This window comes from Lissotriton vulgaris, chromosome 9 (genome assembly GCF_964263255.1).
Source record: "Lissotriton vulgaris chromosome 9, aLisVul1.2, whole genome shotgun sequence".
Taxonomy (NCBI): Eukaryota; Metazoa; Chordata; class Amphibia; order Caudata; family Salamandridae; genus Lissotriton; species Lissotriton vulgaris.
In genome coordinates this window covers 374725151-374744802 of record NC_141697.1, presented here as the reverse complement: position 1 = coordinate 374744802, position 19652 = coordinate 374725151, and positions in this window count along the sequence as shown.

Here is a 19652-nt window from a genome sequence, read left to right as displayed (position 1 = left end):
TAAAGTCCAGCCGGACTTCGTATTTAATTAGATACTGGAATGAGTAAAGATAGCCAAACAAAAGCTAATATATTTAAAGCAGCTAGTCAAAAATGGACGAACTTGATAGTGACCGGCCAGAAAACCAAAGGCTCATAGCCTTGTCAGATGTAGATGGCAAATCGTTCACAAACGTTATTTTTGTGGAGCTGGAGCAATGGGTGATGGCAAAAGACCTTATACCCCATAGTCAGATGGGTGGCGGCCCTCTCTGGAGCAGCAATGCAGAAAGGCACTCTTCCTCTGTTCACAGCATTCATAGACTTCTCCTCACACTTTTGACTGTGTGAATAGAGGTTAATTATGGACCATGCTACATAGCTGGGGATTGCCAGCTTCATTACTAACATTCCATCATCAGTCTCTACTCACAAACATGGGTGCAGATGCAAATAATGTCAAACTGGGCCAAGGAGGAAAAAATCCAAACATGGGGGTCGATTACGATGGCGGTGAATCCGCATCCTCCGGGCCGGTGGAAGCCACCGCCGGCCCGGAGGATGCGGATTCACCGCCGCGGCAAAGAAAACACCCATCACCAGATTATGATGGTGGTGGGATCAGCGGCGGACAGCAGGTCCGTCCGCCGCTGATCCGCGGGGTGTGGACCGCAATGTGGTGGCGGTGTCTGAAAGGCACCGCCAGCCACATTACGATGGGTGCGGAAACATGTTTTTCCGCGGCGGCTTTTCCGCTGTGGAAAAGCATGTGGACCTTTGCTTCTGGGGGCCCCTTGCGGGCCCCCAGGTTGTTGGGGGGTGGGGATGCCCATTGGGGGTACCTATGGTACCACCCTGCTGACAATGCGGCAGGCACTGCGCAGTGCCTGCCACTTTGTGCATGCAAATACACTGAATGCATTTAACTTTGCGGTGGGTGCTGCTTCAAGCAGCACCCGCCGCAATGTTAAATATGCGGAATGTGACCGCCAGGGTGGCGGTCACATCCTAATTGCAATGAAGGGAACGCCGCTGCCCCTGCGGACGGTCCCTCCACCTCGGGGGTGGCGGATGGACACAGGTCCGTCCGCCATCATAATCGACCCCATAAAGGGGTGTTTAGCAAGGCTGTATCTTGGTGCCTCTTCTCTTTAACCTGTACCTTGATGATATTATTTGCCATCTAGCGAGGGCAATATTGTTTCCATCAAGAATGTCAGGCATGAAAATCCAGCTTCTTCAATATGCTGATGATGCCATCATCTTTGCCCACACGCAGATTGGTTTTCATCGTTCCCTGACTGCACTGGAGATCTACAGGGGGGCAGTCAATATATCCAAGTCAACAGCACCAAAAGTAAGATTTTAATAATAAGCTGGAAACACCACAATAAAGAGGCTTGGTACTTTTCAAAAAGGAAGTTTGAGAGAGTAAGATAAATCAAATATCTGGGTGTTTCCTTTAATGTATGTGGAAGCTACTCTGATCATCTTAGCTCCCAGGATCACATCCGTTCTGCATTGGTATCTACATTTTGCAAGTTATTACAAAAAACGAGAATCTCTAATCAGACCGTGGATTGTAAGCTCATTAATGGCAAGCTAAAACCAATGTTGATACATTCAGCATTCACGTTTAGAGGCTGCCTTCAGATTTGTCTGGATCAGGCTCAAAATAAATGCTTCCACTCAGTGTTTGCCCTCCCAAAGTCCTCACCTGCGTCTTGTCTTTGACTGAAATTCAACTTACCAAGGAAAAGCTTGATATTTAAATATACTTCTTGGCGTATGGTTTTAAAGTGAAGAACGCAGCTAGTTGTTTGGTGAAACACGCAAATTCTTTCTGTCGAAAAGCTAAAGTGGCATAAATATTTGAGAGCCTCAATTTAAATCTTGAAGGAAAAGGATCTATGGCAAAGCTCCCTGCCACTCTACATGATACGCAGAATTTTGACCAAGTAGGAAATAATAATTTTGATAGACCTGGACATTAAAGCCATTAACAATCTGGCTTTCTTTCATAAGTGCTACTCACTAATTCAAAGTTCTTGGACTATCTGTTGAAACTCTACATGAAAATGCAACTACTACAGTTAAGGAGTTGCATAATTCCCCTTAAAAAGTACCATTTTGGCTGCATGACCAGTATGACGGGGTCTGTAGGGTATGTTGGGCTGCGTCAGAGTTCTTTATACATATTATTTATGCTTGCGATCCACTACTGGTTGAAGGCACTACTGCCTGCGCACATTATTTTGCAGCTCTATATAGGATCATGCAGGGAACAATTACAGTCTCTCTATCTCCCCCCAGGTTTGCAGCTCAATTCATTAAATGTATGCAACGTACAGTAAAGTTGCGGAAGGCTGTCTCCGTTTAATGTGTTTTAATCTAATTCCAATGAGGCTCCATTTAGGCCAATACATTATATCTTTGTAACCTGGGGATATCAATGAGGAGCAAGTGGAATTAGCAATCAGAGTAGATCATTTTAGATGAAATTCCCTATTGATCTACAGCACCTGAGTAAGACCAAAGAAAATATTACACCTGATTACTTGGACTGGTAAAAATTCTAGCTATCTCAATGTTAGCGGTTGAAGTTTTAAGAAAGTGTGGCACTTAGAAAACAACTTTGCCATCTTCAGTAAAGCTACGCACAAGGTTCCTACATTAAAAGCTAGCACTTTGTGAACTTACAGTCGCTAGGATTTTGTTTGCCCTCAACTGGTTGTCCTGAGACTGGGCAGTAGTGAGGTCCACATTTCTGTATTGTGCATGCCCCATCGAGTTCCTTTTCTGGTATTCTACTATATAGACCTCCTGGTTCCAGAGCTAACTTCTGCCCAGAACTTTTTAGAATTTTGGAACCCTACTTTGGTAGACCACATTTAACCATCTTGGGGGATATCAATTTTCATTTAGAGGATATGGCCTCGAAAGATACCTCCTCCTTGCTCAATTCGTTGGAGGCGTGCGACTTTGTCCAAAGAGTTCTCCACCCGACCCATAAGGCGGGACACACCCTTGATGGGATTTTTTCCAACGACTCCAGATTAACTGTTGGAACGCCGGTACCGATCACTTGGTCCGACCATCTAGCAGTCCCACTGTCCCTAGACATCCCCTGCTCTGATGCTGATTTGGGCACCGGCAAAAAATACTTCAAAAGGAGTTTCAGAAATTTCACAAATGAGGCTCTTGCCCCATTCATTCTTAATACTAACATCACATCTCAGCGCGTGGCGGATGAGTCGGCTCAAGAACTCACCGATGCTATCACCAGAGCCGCAGATGAACTAGCCCCCCCCTCTCTGAAATCTGTAGCTCGACAGAAGCCAACTGCTCCTTGGTTTTCAACTGACCTGAGGCTTCTTAGACAAAATGCAGACAGAAGGAACGAGGATGGCGTAAATCCTGGGATCCCAAAGATCGAGAAGTCTATAAGAGCCTGTTACGAGAGTACAAAAATAGAGTGATCAAGGAAAAACAGGTTTATTTTACCAACTTAACCTGTTCTCTAACATCTTCTAAAGAGCTCTTTAAAATTGTGGACTCACTGTGCTCTCTCCAGGTACCAGATCCTGTGGTTGCTTCACAGGAGCTATGCAACAACATATCAGATTTCTTCTATAAAAAAATAGATGATATCTATATAGCTCTACAATCACAGAGGAAATCTCTGAGTTCTGAGGACTCTTCTCGAATTAAACTGCTGGAATCTTGGAGCATAGATGTCCCCCAGACCCTCGAACATTTCCCTGCTCTTTCTTTGGAGGGACTTAATATTCTTTTGGACAAAACGAAATCATCTTCCCCATTGGACCCAGTTCCCTTGAAACAATTAAAGAACTGTAGGGATATCATTCTTCTTCCGATGCTGGAAGTTATGAATGGAGCCTTGGAACAAGGCATTTTTCCATTACTTTGGAAGAAAGCCATTGTAAAGCCGCTGCTGAAAAAGACCACCTTAGACCCCGGAGTATTGAAGAACTTCAGACCCATTTCCCTCCTGCCGGCCCCTGCCAAAATGTTGGAGACCCATTTGAACCTTCACCTTTCTAACTTCCTTGATGCTTCAGGTTTCTTGGATAGGTCCCAACATGGCTTTAGAAAGCTGCATAGCTCGGAGTCTGCCTTGACTAAGGTCATGGATAACATCCGCAGGAAAGTTGATCTGGGTCAAACCACCGTGCTGGTGCTGCTGGACCTTACAGCAGCATTCGACACCCTGTCTCCCCTTACGTTAACATCCAGGTTAAGGGAGGCAGGGGTAGAAGGACCGGCCCTCAGTCTCCTGAGCTCCTTCTTACATCAACGAGAGCAGCGTGTCATGCTAGGAGAGTACCTCTCCCCTGCTAAGTCTTTGCAATGTGGGGTGCCACAGGGGTCGGCACTGAGCCCGACCCTGTTCAACATCTACGTGGCCCCCCTTGCAAGACTAGTAAGATCTCAGGGGATGGAGGTAGTGTCGTATGCCGACGACACGCAGATTATGGTATCCCTGACCCACTCTGTGAATGTAGCCGCGTCAAACTTTAGGTCCTGCATGCAACTTGTTGCAGAGTGGATGATTTCCAACTCCCTAAAGTTGAACGGGGACAAGACAGAGGTCCTGGTCTTTGGCAAAGACCAGGGCATGTGGTCAGGTGAGTGGTGGCCTCCTTCCTTAGGCATTTGCCCCACACCCACACAATCTGCCAGGAACCTTGGGGTCATCTTTGACACCCAGCTTTCTATGGAGCTCCAGGTCAACAGAACGGTGGCTACCTGTTGGGGCGTCATCAGGACTCTGAAAAGGGTTGTCCACTATCTTTCCCCACAGGCACGGAAACAGGTGGTGATCGCCCTTGTTGGCTCAAGGCTCGACTACTGTAATTCACTTTACGCCGGGGCCAACAAGGGCCTTCTGCAGCGCTTGCAGGTCATACAAAATGCGGCAGCGCGTTTTGCCCTTGCCCTGCCTTGGTTGTCATCTATGACCTTGGCGAGGAAGAATCTCCACTGGCTCCCTATTCCCTCAAGGATCACGTTCAAACTTCTCTGTCTAACATATAAGGCTTTAACTGCAGGTCCGGCTGATGCCCTTGGATCCCTACTTACTAGGTATGTCCCGAACAGATGCCTACGCTCCAGTGAGCTTAACCAACTGGTAATCCCTCGAGCCAAGAAGGCTAGTTGGGGGAGTAAAGCTTTTTCCATTCTGGCACCCCAGATGTGGAATATACTCCCCCTTGAGATCAAGTCATTGCCTTCTTATGACCTTTTCAGGAAGTCATTGAAAACTTGGCTTTTCATTAAAGCTTACCAGTAAGCTCTGATTCTGACTGCTGACAGCTAGTTATTTGATTTAGGCGCCTTGACGCCCATTGGGCATAGCTGCGCATTACAAATGCCATTTCATTCATTCATTCATACATGCAAGATAAATAACTCCAGACCACTACCACTTTATAAGCTTCTTTGCACTGAACTGTTAAAACCAGTGCCCACTGTCACTTTGCCTAGCTAAGTCACATTTGTGTAATCTATCGGAGAAGATTACTGGTCCCCTGAGTTATAATTTATACTGCCTATGGTAGCTCTTATATTTAAACATGATCCCGATGAATGAGAACATAATTGAAATGTAATTTACTGTGTCTTAACTAGGGTATTTTCCCCCTTATTTATTTCACTTATTTATTTCACACCCTTTGTAACTGTTTTAGTTAACTGTGCGATAAACCTGCTACCACTACTTAATTACTGTTTGAGCAGTGCATAAATACTTTACACATTGTCTCTAAGTTAAGCCTGCCTGCTCTGTGTAACGCTACAAGAGGGTTACGCACAGGCTTATTTCGTGACTCTTGTGGCTCACCTGGACAAGGATTGTGATTATAATTTGATGTGGGTTCTAACCCCCCTCCTCCAACTAATGCTCCAATCTCTCACACCAGGATCTTGTGGCCGATATTGCTTCATGTGTCCCAAGTGGTGGTAGAATTGGGAATGGTGTATCAGACCAAATGTTGACTAACATACTGAGAGGTGTTCTAGGTATGTTATTAATAGTCGGGGACTGTTTTTATATACAAGAGTCGAAACAGAGATAATCTTGCTTTGGACTGAACGCTTTCTCTTGGGATCTGCTGCCACTCAAACTCTGGGCTGTACTGAGGGTCCCAATACTTGTTAGGCTCTGATGGGAACAGTGGTGGCCTGCCTTGGGATGGGTCCCATAGAGCTGGTGGCCCCCATGGTACCTGAAAATGTAGTATTATTTGAGGATCCCTTTGCTATCAGTTTGCTGCAGACATTGATGCTCATGCTACCACACTCGAAGTGCTCTGATTTTTCGAGCAGCTCTACTGTTTTTATAGCACCATCCTCATCATTCTATAGAGTCTTGGAGTTGAAGTGTAAGATTCCCCATGAATCTAATAAATTATTCAATAAATTATACTCCATCCAGGAGATGACCTAAAAAATCAGCTAGGAGGTGGAAACGTTGACATTACATCAATAACACTGGGTCACGCGTTGCTCTACAAAGAGATGAAACAGTGAATATTAAGGAACTGAAAGTGTGCCCACTAGTCAATTGTTTTTTTAAAATAAACACTTGTATTGCTTTTTTCACTGTGTGCACACCTCTGGCACCTAGCACTCCTCTTGATTTGACATATTTTAAAACTTTAGTAAATGCTTAACTTTTATGCTAATCTTTGTACATTACAGTGATTGAGTTGGCAATTGTACTACCAAAAATTACCTTGAATTATTAAGAAATGAATTCCTGGTAAACTGATGTTTCTCATGTAATATTCCATAATATGAGCCCATCCAAGATGGTTACTGTGCAGACATTGGTGAGAGTTAGGCCCTGCTAATCCCACTGAGTTTCTTTTGGCATCAGAGAAGGAGAAAGGTGGCAGCTCTAAGGACACCAGGGGCCGTATTACAGAAAGTGCCCCTGGGGCATAATGGGCATTTGCGCCTGCTTTGCGTGCCTCTGGTACACTTTGGTATTACAGATGGCGCCGCAGACACTTGTGCGGCCCCTTCTGTAATACTGATAGCGCTTGCGCACTTAAAGCACCAGCGCTATCTGCAAGGAACGTTCCCCCTTATTTGCATGGAGGGAATCCCTTTGCCTCTGCGCCCCTGCCGTATAACAGACTGGGGCGAAGAGGCAAAGAAGCCCTCATAAGGCACATGGTCAGCGCACATTCTGTTTGCAGCCCTCTGGTGGGGGGAAAGTGAGTCCCATGGACCCTCCAGACATTCCTTTGAAGGCGTGTGCAGTCACTTACTATGCAATCCACTTAAGTAGCCCTTTAAACAGGTCTCAGGCCTGCTATTGAAGCCTGTTGGTGCCGTTTTAATCTGCCATTTCAGCCTGGCAAAATTAAACTTTTTGCCCGGCCCAAACTTTCCTTCTTAATACATATAAGTCACCCCTAGAGTAGGCCCTAAACAGCCCACAGGATAGGGTGCAGTGTATTTAAAAAATTGTCTCAATATAAAAGAGAAAGGTCCAACTACTCCAAGAGGCAGGGTTCCATGAATGATGTTAACATCAACAATAAATAATTTTTAGGACCGTAGTGAGATTTGAACCATAAGAAGTCTCTATTGCATGTATTATTGCCATGACAACTACCTATTCGCTGAATTACTGTGTGTTTTAGGTAGGTCCCCTGTCAGTAATTGAGTTGGGGTCTAGGGCACTTTCGCCCCTAATAATTATGGTACTTACACCCAGGTGGTGAGTCTTTTCTTTTTCTTTTTAATACAGGATTTTATTGAACAGCAGTGCATCTGCTGAACAACATTGTGTGATCTACACATATCCTTATCTAAAATGTCTAGCTTCCTCCTCTGTTCGAAACTAATTAAAGAAGTATGGTTACAAAAAACAATTTTAAAATGTAGGTCACTGTTGATCTAAAGGGGTATTTGTTTTGGGTTAACAGTGTACCCATTCTTTATCTTTCGCGTTATATCAGGATTTAAAACCTAATCCTAAGTCTTTAAGACCAACCTTATCAGTTTCGAATCTGCCTCACCTCATAAGGAAGGAGGCAAGTTCATTTCTGCTGAATTTGAGTAAGAATGAGTGGGAATGTAGTGAAATGAAGGCTGCCTTGAGATGATGCACCTCGGTCTTGATTGGGTCCTTAGGACAAATATTCTTTATAAGTAGACATTCTTTGGGGTCAAACTTTGTTAGGAAAAAGCATGATTTGAAATACATTTTTGTGAGATATGAACCAGTGGGTTGATTTAGTTATAGTGGGGCGGTAATGTTGAGTAAAATCTCTCTTTTTTTAAAATTGGTAGTTGTGGAAGGCCAAGCAAATTTATCTGATATATGTTTTGTTTTCTGTGCAGGCAGACACTGCATATTTTTAGGAGGGATACATTATTTGTTGAAGAAGGTGGTTATACTTTATCAATCCACCGAAACGCGTTGACGCCCATCTCTGTTAAATTTGAGGAACGATGTGTTATACATGAAAAGTCTCAGATAACTTAATCATTCCATTGATTCCTTCAAATTAAGAAATGTTTAATGACTAATGTGTATGTCTTATGTATTGCCTGTCTCGTTACAGTGTATCCACTGTACATTGTGACATATTGTTTTATTGTTTGATCTTAGATGGTTTTTAAAATTGATGATTTTTATGTAACTGTACATTTCTATAAGGTGTGAATTATTAAATACTGTTTAATAATAACATTAAGAATTGTCTTGTTGACCCCTTTTATGATGGGTGTAATGGAATGTATGGATTGTAGAAGTGTGGCATGAGAGAGATGAATGAAGAGATTTCTACAAGAGATGTTATTGTTGATGTTACGGATTTAAAACATTGGACAGGTAATTTTAACTTTTACTTGTCCTTGTAGTAAAAAAACACTTAAACTCATTTTTTTACTGCTGCAAGGCCAAGCTCTCCCATAGGATGATACTGGGTTAACTTATTACATTTAATAAGTGATAACTTTCAATTGTGAGCAGGTAGGAATGTCGAGTTTGGTGTCAAAAAGTTGCAATGTTTTCTATTTTTTGTTCTTTTGTTATTGTCCTCCTGTCCCCTGCCCCACCTCACCACTTTTCCCTGACATCAGCCGCTAGTGTGCATAGCATATACTTCTGGATATCACCTGCTTTTTATATACCGTTTATCTAGTCCTGGGTGTCTACATTTTCAAGTTGTTTATCTTTGAAGAAATATTCGGTCCTAGTATCTTGTGCATCCTCCCTTGAAGTACACAATGTACCAGGACAGATTCTCCACAGCAGATTGCTATTCATTCTTTCTGCTATCTGTATCTGCCATTCAGCTCAAGTTCCAGGATCATCTAGTTAGTTTGCAATCCTTTTTTGGTCCTGGTATAGTCCTGGTATAGTTTAAGGGAACAGGCTTTTTGCTGGTTTACCCCCACTTTTGCCCCCCATTTTGACTACTAGGTACTGGTGTAGTAACTCTGAGATGCCTAGAGCCCTCCTAAACAGGACTTGTGCATGTGCTGTGATCCTGAACATTGTGCATGTTTAATTGGCTTATCCCTCATTGACATAGCCTAACTTACTTGTTACTCCCTAGTATATGGTACCAGGGGTACCCAGGGCTTGAAGTTAGTGTCCCCCCGGTATTGCAGCAATTATTGTGCCACCCTGAGTGGGACAAGATAAAGCATGGCTCCCAATCCGCCACTGTAGTCTGTAAGGGCAGTCGAGAATTGTACCTACTGCACTTTGTGGCTAGAAAAGAAAGGGATTGTGTCTGCTGTCTCCTGCTTGTGGAGAAGCCTTTTTCAGAGCCCAGCCAAAGTCAATAGACTCACGGGTCAGTCAACTGACCTCCTGTTCAGAGCACAGGGCCCCACCATCTGAGAAGTCTGCTGGGGCAAGGTGGTAGCCCAGAATCTAAAGATTGCTGCCAGCAGCCACTGTGCACCACCAGAGACCAGAACCAGGTGTTCCTGAAGTTGCACCCAAGTTCACTGAACCCAGGAGAGCCTTCGGTGTGCAGCTTAGTCACCTAGAAGGAGAGTTATCACCCAGGGAAGGATTTGCCTCTGACTGCAACACCAGGCGACTGATAGTCCAGTGGCAACTTTAGTGAAAAGGTTTCTAAGGGTCAACTTTGTTGAATTTGCCACCGCTTGTTCGTGATTAAGTCAAATGCTTTAACTTACTATAGGGTGTGGGAGAAACCTTTATCAGTACTGGGGCAAGGGATCGGATTATTGGTTTCTCAGTTCATACGTTACAATTCTGATTTCAATAAAGAAAAGATTGAAATTGATGTCCGTGCTGTCTCTAATGCAATCAAGTGGATGGATTTACAACAGTCTTGAGGGAAACCTTTCTCTTTACCTAGAGAGGTTTTCTGTGTGCTCGGTTCATAATGAACACACCGAAGACACCGATAACCAAGATTCTCCAGATGCGTGGTGCAAGGAGTGATGATCCTCAACGGAGTACATGCAGCAAATTATATGCAGTACGTGAGCTGGGGAAGGATTAAGGGGAATGGGTTGGTTTACTGTGGACCTCACTACACCGTCTTGGTGTGGGTGCGAAGGGAACCAATAACTGGCATATCTCTCTGTTGGTTGGTCATTTGCTTTTGTTCCCCATTTAACAGTTTCCGACCTATCCTTAGAGAAAACAGGAACATGAAAATATGTGTTCTAAACGGCGGACAGGGAGAGACGGAATTTGTTGGGCGATAGCTGACCTCGAAAGCAAGAGTGCTAACAGGGATCTGTTCTCACTCCCTTACCAGTTCGAGTTTAAAAATTTAATAAACTCGGTTTCTCTCCAAGAGTGAGGGGCTGTACTAAAGGTGAAATCCCCTTTACTTCTGTATTTAAAGGAGGGAGGGTGAGCACCTAGGGTTCACAGTAGTGTGAGTCCTGAGGAAAGCCGGGTATTCATTTTACCGGCTGAAACATGTTGACACTTTTGCAGAGTGGAGGGGTTGGCGTCTCATTATAAGCCAACCCAGCATCCACATTTTTTGTTTTAAAGCTGGACAGGGTACCTAATATTACAACTATGATAAGGACTCCCTGATACCAGTTTTATATCACTTTTTCTGCACCTTTTTCTCACCTGTGATCTTACACTGTATGTTGTATTGTCTCTCCCCCTATTGCTCCACCTCCAGCGTTGGGCTGGTACGGAGGCGTGTTAGTGCCAGGACACGGTTTGGTAACAGCGCGCTCTATAAATGTCAAAAATAAAAAATAAATAAATAGAATTAGCAGCCCTATGATGAAGCATGACACATCTTGCTGTGTGTGAGGGCAGTTTTACTAATTTGGTGCATGTCCCCTACACTCATCCACCTTTAAGCCGTGTTATTATCCCTCTTCTATTTGTGAGATTAAATATGAAAATATTTAACTGCCTCACAATTCTGTTACAACAAATGAAGGTTCCCCAAATAAACCCCGTTTTCCCAATAATCAGGAGAAGTTATACATCGTTCTTTTTTTGTTTGGGACATTACAACTTGGCCTCATTAAAGGGAGATATCGACCAGTAGGGAACTAGCTGATTGAAATTGGAGCCAGTAATCCATCAGCCTTAAAGAAAGATAATGCCAACCTGAAGGTCTAACTAACAACCTAAGAGTAAGGTGACTACCAGTAGGCATTTTATTTTATTTTCCTCCCACTCTTTTGTACTTATTTTTTTCTCCTTTCTGCATGTATCAACAAAAGATAGCATAGTAAGAAACCCTGCACTAGGTGTGGTGACTGTTCCCCTTCCCTCTTTATCCCTCCACTATTCATTTTCAATCCAAATAACAGGCTAAAAAGTCCACTGCCTAAATTAATGTAAGATTTCCCTATACAAACTCTCCTCCACACCCCTTTTCTCTCCCCAAACCCCGTCCTACAGATATAAACTCCTTTAAAAAAAAAATTCTAGACCCTTACCTCTTTTATCCCTGCAGTATTCCTTTTCAATCGAAATAACAGACTAACATGTCCACTACTCAAATTAATTGCATATTTCCCTATGCTAATTCCCACTAATCTTGTATGGGTTCCGGAGTAGCCGGCTACTCCCGGGAAAGCACTTCAACACCACATAAGAGGTAGCAGGCGCTATACAAATGCATAACTGTACCCAGTTCTATCCCTCCACTATCCTTCTCAATCCCAATAACAGACAACACATTCACCGCTCAAATTACTTTCATATTTCACTATACTAATTCACCACTGTTCCTTTATGGGTTCTGGAGTTGTGTACTACTCGCTAAAAATCACGTCAACACCTCATCAAGAGTAGCAAGCCCTCCATCAATGCAAACCTTTTTACTCTTATATCCCTCCACTATCCTTCTCAAGCCAAATAACTGACTAACATATCCACCACTCAAATTAGTTTCATATTTCATTACACTAATTCACTACTAATCCTTTATGGGTTCCGGAGTAGCGTGCTACTTGCCAAGAAGGCACCTTGACACCTCATATGGGGTAGTAAGCGCTATATAAATGCAATTACAATACAATACAATTTAAAGTCTTCTTTAATGCTAAAGTCGAAATTGAGATTGCACAATTCCGAAAATGCTACTTTTAGAAAATGGTCCTAACCATTTGGCGCCTGCTGCCTGTATCTTAGGTCACATGGCTAGATGTAGCTGGCAATTGTTTTTTGTGTATTGCTTCCATACAGAGAGACAAAGGGATGAGAGGTTTTGGCAGGATGGGCCATCTCTGTGAGGATCCAGCTTGTAAAGACGCTGCCAGTCTCACAAGTCAGGGGTAACTCTTGTTGCGTGGCCTATTGTATGGCTTTATGCATGGGCATGTTTCTGGTGGTTCGTAAGGGTCTGAGAACATTCCTGAGGCCACAGGGTCAGTACACGTACTAAGTTTGTGTGAAGTTAAAAAACATAACAAATTGCACAGAGATTGTCGAGGACTTCATTTCCCATGATGCTTTATTTTGATACAAAAAGATACATCAGTCTTGTCAGTGCGGCAGCCATATTGGGAGGGGTTGAAGTATGAAGGTAGCCCCCCCTGCTGCTCTCCACCTGTTATTGTCTGTAAGCAGAGATGCAGCATCGCAAGTTGTCTTACCAAGCAATACCATTGCAGTAAGGGTGCACTTGCTCCATTAACCTAGCCTTGCAGCACCTGTTTCAGCTCGTCAGTGTCTCGTAGCAATGGGCTCCATGTGCAAACACCTAAAAACTGTTTGCACTCAGTCTTCATATTTCTGAGTGAACTGATTTGAAAGATTGCTTTGAGATTTAACCAGGAGATCAAGATTTTGCATAACCCTTGATTACTAATGAAGCCCAAACAATTCTATTGACAAAGTTATGCTTATTTCGCTTAACAGGGGTAAATATTATAAACAGAGAATAACCCTGTGAAGTATAAGTGCCATTTGCATATTTTAGGTGACATAAGTGTTGAAGTACGAAATAGAAGGTGAATTTATGCACAAGCCGTTGTCGCTGCACTACACGTTTTATGTTTCAGAAAAAGTGCATAGTCCACATCCATAACAACTTAAAAAATGCAAAAGTGAACTTAATTTATTTTCAGGTATAGTGTTATTTATATTTGAGGGAATAAGTTGAGTAGAAACTGTAGGGAAGGTATTAAACATTGTCTTCTATTTTTACAGGCCTCCCTCCCAGCTGTTCCCTTCCCGTCCTGCCCTTCCCTCGCTTGAGCCTCTCAACTGTCACTGCTATCTCAACAATCAGCAGTTGGGAATATCAAGAGTTGGACTAAATTGAGCATCACATTGATTCCGAGGAATTAGTCTGGCTGACAATCTCTGACTTGATGTGGGGGGAAGCTGTCACCTACCACACTTGCACATCACAAAGGCTCTACCTGAGCATGCTCACCAAGGTTTTGACACTAGTCTATTGTAACCCCATATAATCTGGGGCTAGACCAGGGAGGCAGAAAAATCCAAGCACCTCTGGGGGTGGACCCCTCCAGAATCGGCTTCTACTTCAAAGTGGCACCAGGTATACATATTGGACCATCTCATCAGTACATCTTTCGACCTGTGGAAGAATCAGAGGGACTGCTGTGATGTTCTGCTACTCTGCTGCCCTGCTGCCTGAGTGAGGACTTCATGAACCCAGGACCACTAGAGTTACTCCAAAGGCCAGTTGCCTTCCCTTCTCGTCAGAAGTCTCATGGGTAGTACAAGCTCCAACCTCCTTGATCCCAACACTGGGACTCAGTCTTCTGTGAGTCTTGTCCCACAAGTGGTGCCACCCCAGGCCTCGACCCTTGGAAGTGGATTAAGGTGCTCTGCCAGCCCAGCTGTGGTTCTTGTTTAGCAGGCCTAACTTGGTCCCTATATCAGGCCCGCTCTCCATCGCGGTCAGCCTGAACAGATAACCACAACCAGATAACCACAGTTGGTGCTCAGTGCTTTTAGACAATATTTTTACATAAAACTTTAAACTTTGAAATTGCATATCTCTGGCTCTACTGATTGGATTTTTTTTGTTTTGGTGTCAATTTTTTAAAATGTACTATATTTTCTAAATTGGTGTGGGATTTTTCGTGTGTTGCATTTTTACTTCTTTACTGTTTGAAGTGATGCATAAATACTTTACACATTGCTGCTAAATTAAGCCTGACTGCTCCGTGCCAAGCTACCAGAAAGTTAAGCACAGATTAATTTAGGGTTTGCTTGTGTTTCACACTGACAGAGATTGTGGTTCCTGCTTGAGTATGGCTTCACCCTCCTCAACCAGTAAACCAAATTCCAACACACACCAATCCAGTATTCAAGCAATCAGTATTATATTTATCAGAGGGCACTTAAACATCTACAAACCAGTTTTGGTTAGCACCCTAATCTGAAAATGTGGGGTCGACAATCCTCACCAATGTTGCCACAAGCCTCCTGGGCAGGCCAACTAGGCAGTGTCTAGTTAACTTAAGTTACCCATGGGGCACTAATTTGGCAAAGATCTACCTGAGAAGTTTGTTGATACTGTAATGAAGGCATCACACTATGCTCTCTTTGCTTCACTGTATAGACTCCCTTACTCTAAAACAAGTCTGAATATCTTCTTTAATTGCGGATAATTCAAATAAATACAAAACAGAAGATTGAAGCGGGTTTCCACCTTTCATCTACGGTTAATTCTTTGTTTTGTGCACAGACTGCGCAGATTGATTCCTCCTAGAATCGTTTACTACTTTAAAGAACACCAATCAAATATTTCTTATGAGTTTGTAAAAAGGATTCGTTCTGTCAGAGTCTCATAGACTCCAGGGTTCTTCAAATTTGCAAACAAACAGGCACACCAGAAAATGTCCTGAAGGGGTGAAAAAGTTGCTTCAGTTCTCCCACGAGTTTAATGTATACAAATCAAATCAAAATATAAATTATTCCTCCCTGTTGTGGGATTCATGCACAGTTTCTTTTAATAAAATATGCAAATATTTTCCAGTAAATTGATTTTCTAGTTTAAGCTTTCTTATCGCCACATTCATTATGCATGATCTGGGTCCCTCAATGAGCAGAGCAGACAGTAGTAAAAGAGCGGCGGGGACCTTGCATGCTTAAAGGGGATGCATTATCGCGCGCCCCACTGACTGAAGGGTAAGTGACCCCCAGAATCTATGCTAAGGCTTGAAACAAAGTGAACTTCCATAATGCAAAAGACAACAAAGAAATTGGCCAAATATTTTCTGATACATTTAAGTGTCATTTGATATATTAACAGTAAAGATTTTTATTAATGAATCATGTTTTCACGAATTGTTTCTTTTTTACTGATTATCCTCCTCACTCCTTCTACAATTACATACTCCATAGTTACAGTCATTTACTTACATGAGCGTCATGTTTTCTGTAGTTGTCTTGGGGCGTGAGAAGCTCCAAGTCTCAACTTTATAACTTTTTTTTAAAGTTTGTGACGTCTGGAAACTTTTCAATGTATAAAATAAAGGTGGCCGCTTCAGTTGCAGGAATGGGCCTTGCAGGGCGAAGGGCTGCTAGCTACCCCTCACCTCTTGGCAATGGGAATTCATGGTGCTAGATACCACCAGCAACTTCATAACCCATGCAAGATCCCAGTGTCTGCCACCACCCCCAATGCCAGCTTAAAGTTCGACAGCCTCGTGGGCGACCTCCCTCTTCATTCCAAGGAAAAGTTCTGCTGCCCGATCCACAAAACCATATAAAGCCCTCAGAAAAGATTTTGCTGCTCATGACCCCAACACTTCCCTCATCCCCCAAACTCAAGCAAAGTCCTTCCGACGGAGCCTGTAACACCTTGCACCAGTCCCCAGAGTAGAAAGGCCTGCTGCAGCCCTCACTGTTCTACCTAGTATAACACTAGCAGTGGCAGCCTGAAGTCAGCCAAAATTGTCACATGCCAATTCACTGCGGTGGCCTAAGGGACCCGCCTAAATGACCTGCCCAAAAGACATCGTGGAGCAACCGATGATCATGTGATCATTTCCTCCTGTTTTTTGCTCTACGCCGATGAAATGCGAAATCAGCAACTCACAAAACTTCCTGACTTCGCTTTTCTTCACAAGTAGTGTAAATGCTTTGTCCACTCTGATTTCAATACCTTTGCGACACACTACCACATGTTACACCAGCGAGGCCCTACTGAAGGACAAGAGTAAAAGAACGTTAAGTAAGCAAACTTACCGCTCCAGATGTACTCAGGGTAGAGTTACCACCTTAGTTCATGTCATAACAGACATTGGTTCCAGCCCTGGGTTTTAACCCTACAGATCATTCGTGTCAGATGTGTCAGTCTAAGTAACTCGATGGAAGCAAACTTAGGCTACAACACCCCGAATGAATTAGACATTAAAGTCCATGACTAGATACAGTGTTCCTAATGACAGTAAGAGAGATGGCCACCGAGCTCAGAGCTAAACAGTCTGCCTTGTGCTCATTAAATTCCAAGTGTATGAAGAGAGAAATTCTCAAATAGCCTTTAAAGCCAAGCAGGTATGTTAGAAAAGGGAGTAGTGGTGATATGCAGAGAGATCAGAACAGAATCGGAGTAAGCTGTGCAGTAATATGTTGTATGTCACTGTCCACTCTCCACAGACTCCGACATCTTGAACATATTCCACACTTCATGAACACTTGATGGGGTTGATGTTGACCTCTCAGAAGATGTAAGAAATGTGGTTCTTAAAGATCAGATGATTGGCTCTCTGCTAGGGTTAGTGTTCCCCTAGATGTGATGTCATACACGCACCCTCACATTCCAATGGCAGGGCTGAAATTCCCACTTAGCTGTCTGGGTTCTGCTTCTTGAGCAATGGAAGAACGAGAAGGATTGTGGGGAAGAAGTACATCCTATTACGGGTATAGACAGCTCCAGATACTAAGAGGCAAGGTTCGATAATGGGCCTATGTATTAGGGCGAAGTCACAAACCTTGTAGTTTGTGTGTCATGGCAAGGACAGTCAAGGCACACCAGAACTATTGGGATCCTCACTATATGTATTTTTTCCCTCTTCAGCATTTATAGCTTCTCAGAACATTCTGTGAACATATGGGGATATTTACAAGGAAGTGGCGGAGAGAGGAGTTAGCCTTCCAGGCTCAACGCCTCTCTCTGCCACTTCTGAAACGCAAGGCTGCACCATATTTACAATGATATGTTGCAGCCTTGTGTTTCCCCTCCGATGGCGCTACACTTAGCAGTGTAGCGCCAACGCAGGCATCCTTGCACCATAGTGCAAGGGAATCTGCGTGCAGGGGAGGATTGTTTATGTGTAGGAAGGTGTCCCTTCCTGCAACTAAACAATCTTGAAATGTAATTGTGTCACTTTTATGTGTGCTGCTTAATGCAGCACAGAGAAAAGTCACAAAATGGTATTTTAAAAAAAAGATTGTTTATGTACAGGAAGGGGGACCTTCCTGTACATAAACAATCCATGGCATTTTCCTTGTTCACTGTGTGGTGTACAAGGCAGCACACATGAAAAAAGCAAAAACAAGGAGAAATAATGCATTTCTCCTCGTTTCATCAACTTAAGACCAGGTTCCCTGGTCTTCATTTTTGCCGTGCTTCCTATGCACGCCACCTGTGTACATAGGGGACAGCGTCAAGAACAATGGGTGTTACGGTGGAGCGCCCACTGCAACACCATCTGCTCACCCCTTTCACGCTAATAATAGCGTGAAAGGGGGCAGTATTTACAAGGCCGCGTTAAGCCAAATTAAGGGTCTTAATGCTTCCTTGAAATAAGGCTAAGCCCCAATCGCCACCATAACGTCGGTAAATGTGACTTTGTGGTGGCGATAGGGGCGTGTACATATGCCTCATAGTTCTTTGTAACTTAAAAGCAAACAAATCAGCTATAGACTTTACAACATGTCTGAATACATTATGGAATGTGTGTAAGGTCTAAGGGCCTTTCTGAAGAACCTAACAATTTCTTTGATTCTTTTCAGGCTTTCTATCTTGTATGAGTGATAATATGCAAACTTCAGCCACACATTTTATCTAAAGAAAAAGGACTACGTCCACCACTGTTCATCTGTTTAAAGCTTTTTTTCTTCTCCAGGGGTTTGTTCCAAGGAAGATAAATGGATATTGCGTTATTTCAAGTTATTCAAGATAAGTTTACCTCCAAGGATGATTTGACTAGAAAGCAGGTACAGGGCATCCAGCAAATTTTAACAACTTCGCACTGGAAAAGAATTGGGCGAATTTTTCCAGATTCACTCATTTTCGCCACTGTCCACCTAGTGCTCGAAGTGAGAGATCACCTGACGGGATCTACAGTAAAGGAGTCCCCATTCCGTCCATGGTCCTTTCTGTCCACTTCCTTTCCCGTACCTGCTACACTGCCAGCAAAATCCTGTTGCAAGTGGCAGAGGCGACATGGGGACCACAGCCCCAATGCTGGAAGCAAGCCCTCTCCAATAGCTCCTCTGTAATTCGGCCTCAGATCTGCTGGTAGGTGAGCATTGGTGTGACTAGGGCTGAAGAAGGGAGGCATCCATTAAAGGGTGACATTTAAGGGTCTCTAACTATGGTAAACAAGCATTTGCAGTGCAATCGGTTCCGCCGTTGGGACCTTATATGTATTTAGCTATGCAGCACATTAACCTGGGTGCTGAAACATCTACTGCTCTTTAAAATGGAGGGAAAGTAAGGACCAAACTGTGAAACATGACAGGTATGGCGAAACATGGAGAGAAATACTGCCTATCAGCGAGAAATGGTATTGTCCAAAGCTCTGTTTTTAATATAAAATCAGGGCCTTCGGTGGTCATATCACTGAAAATATAAGATTTGAAAAAAATATTATTGTCTATGGGTGCTGTTAAAAGACACGTTTCAATGGCCTGGAATCTAGGTAATGTTAAAGTGATTCTGGTATTTACTGATCTCTGCTGGTTGTTTTCTACCAAGACAGTTAAAAAGAGGCAGTTGCCAGAAAAATAAAAAAATTTAATTCCCTTAGCAGAAAGTAATTCCGATATTTTACTGACCTCCACTGGTCGTTTTCTATCAAAGCAGTTGAACGGAAAAAAAGTCCCTAGGCGGAATCAGGCAATTCCTGTGGCTGATCTCCAGACCCCACAAAGTACATAAACAGACCTTCCACACTGCGCAAGCACTGTCTAGGCTCGACATAAAAAGACAAAGAACAATAATATGC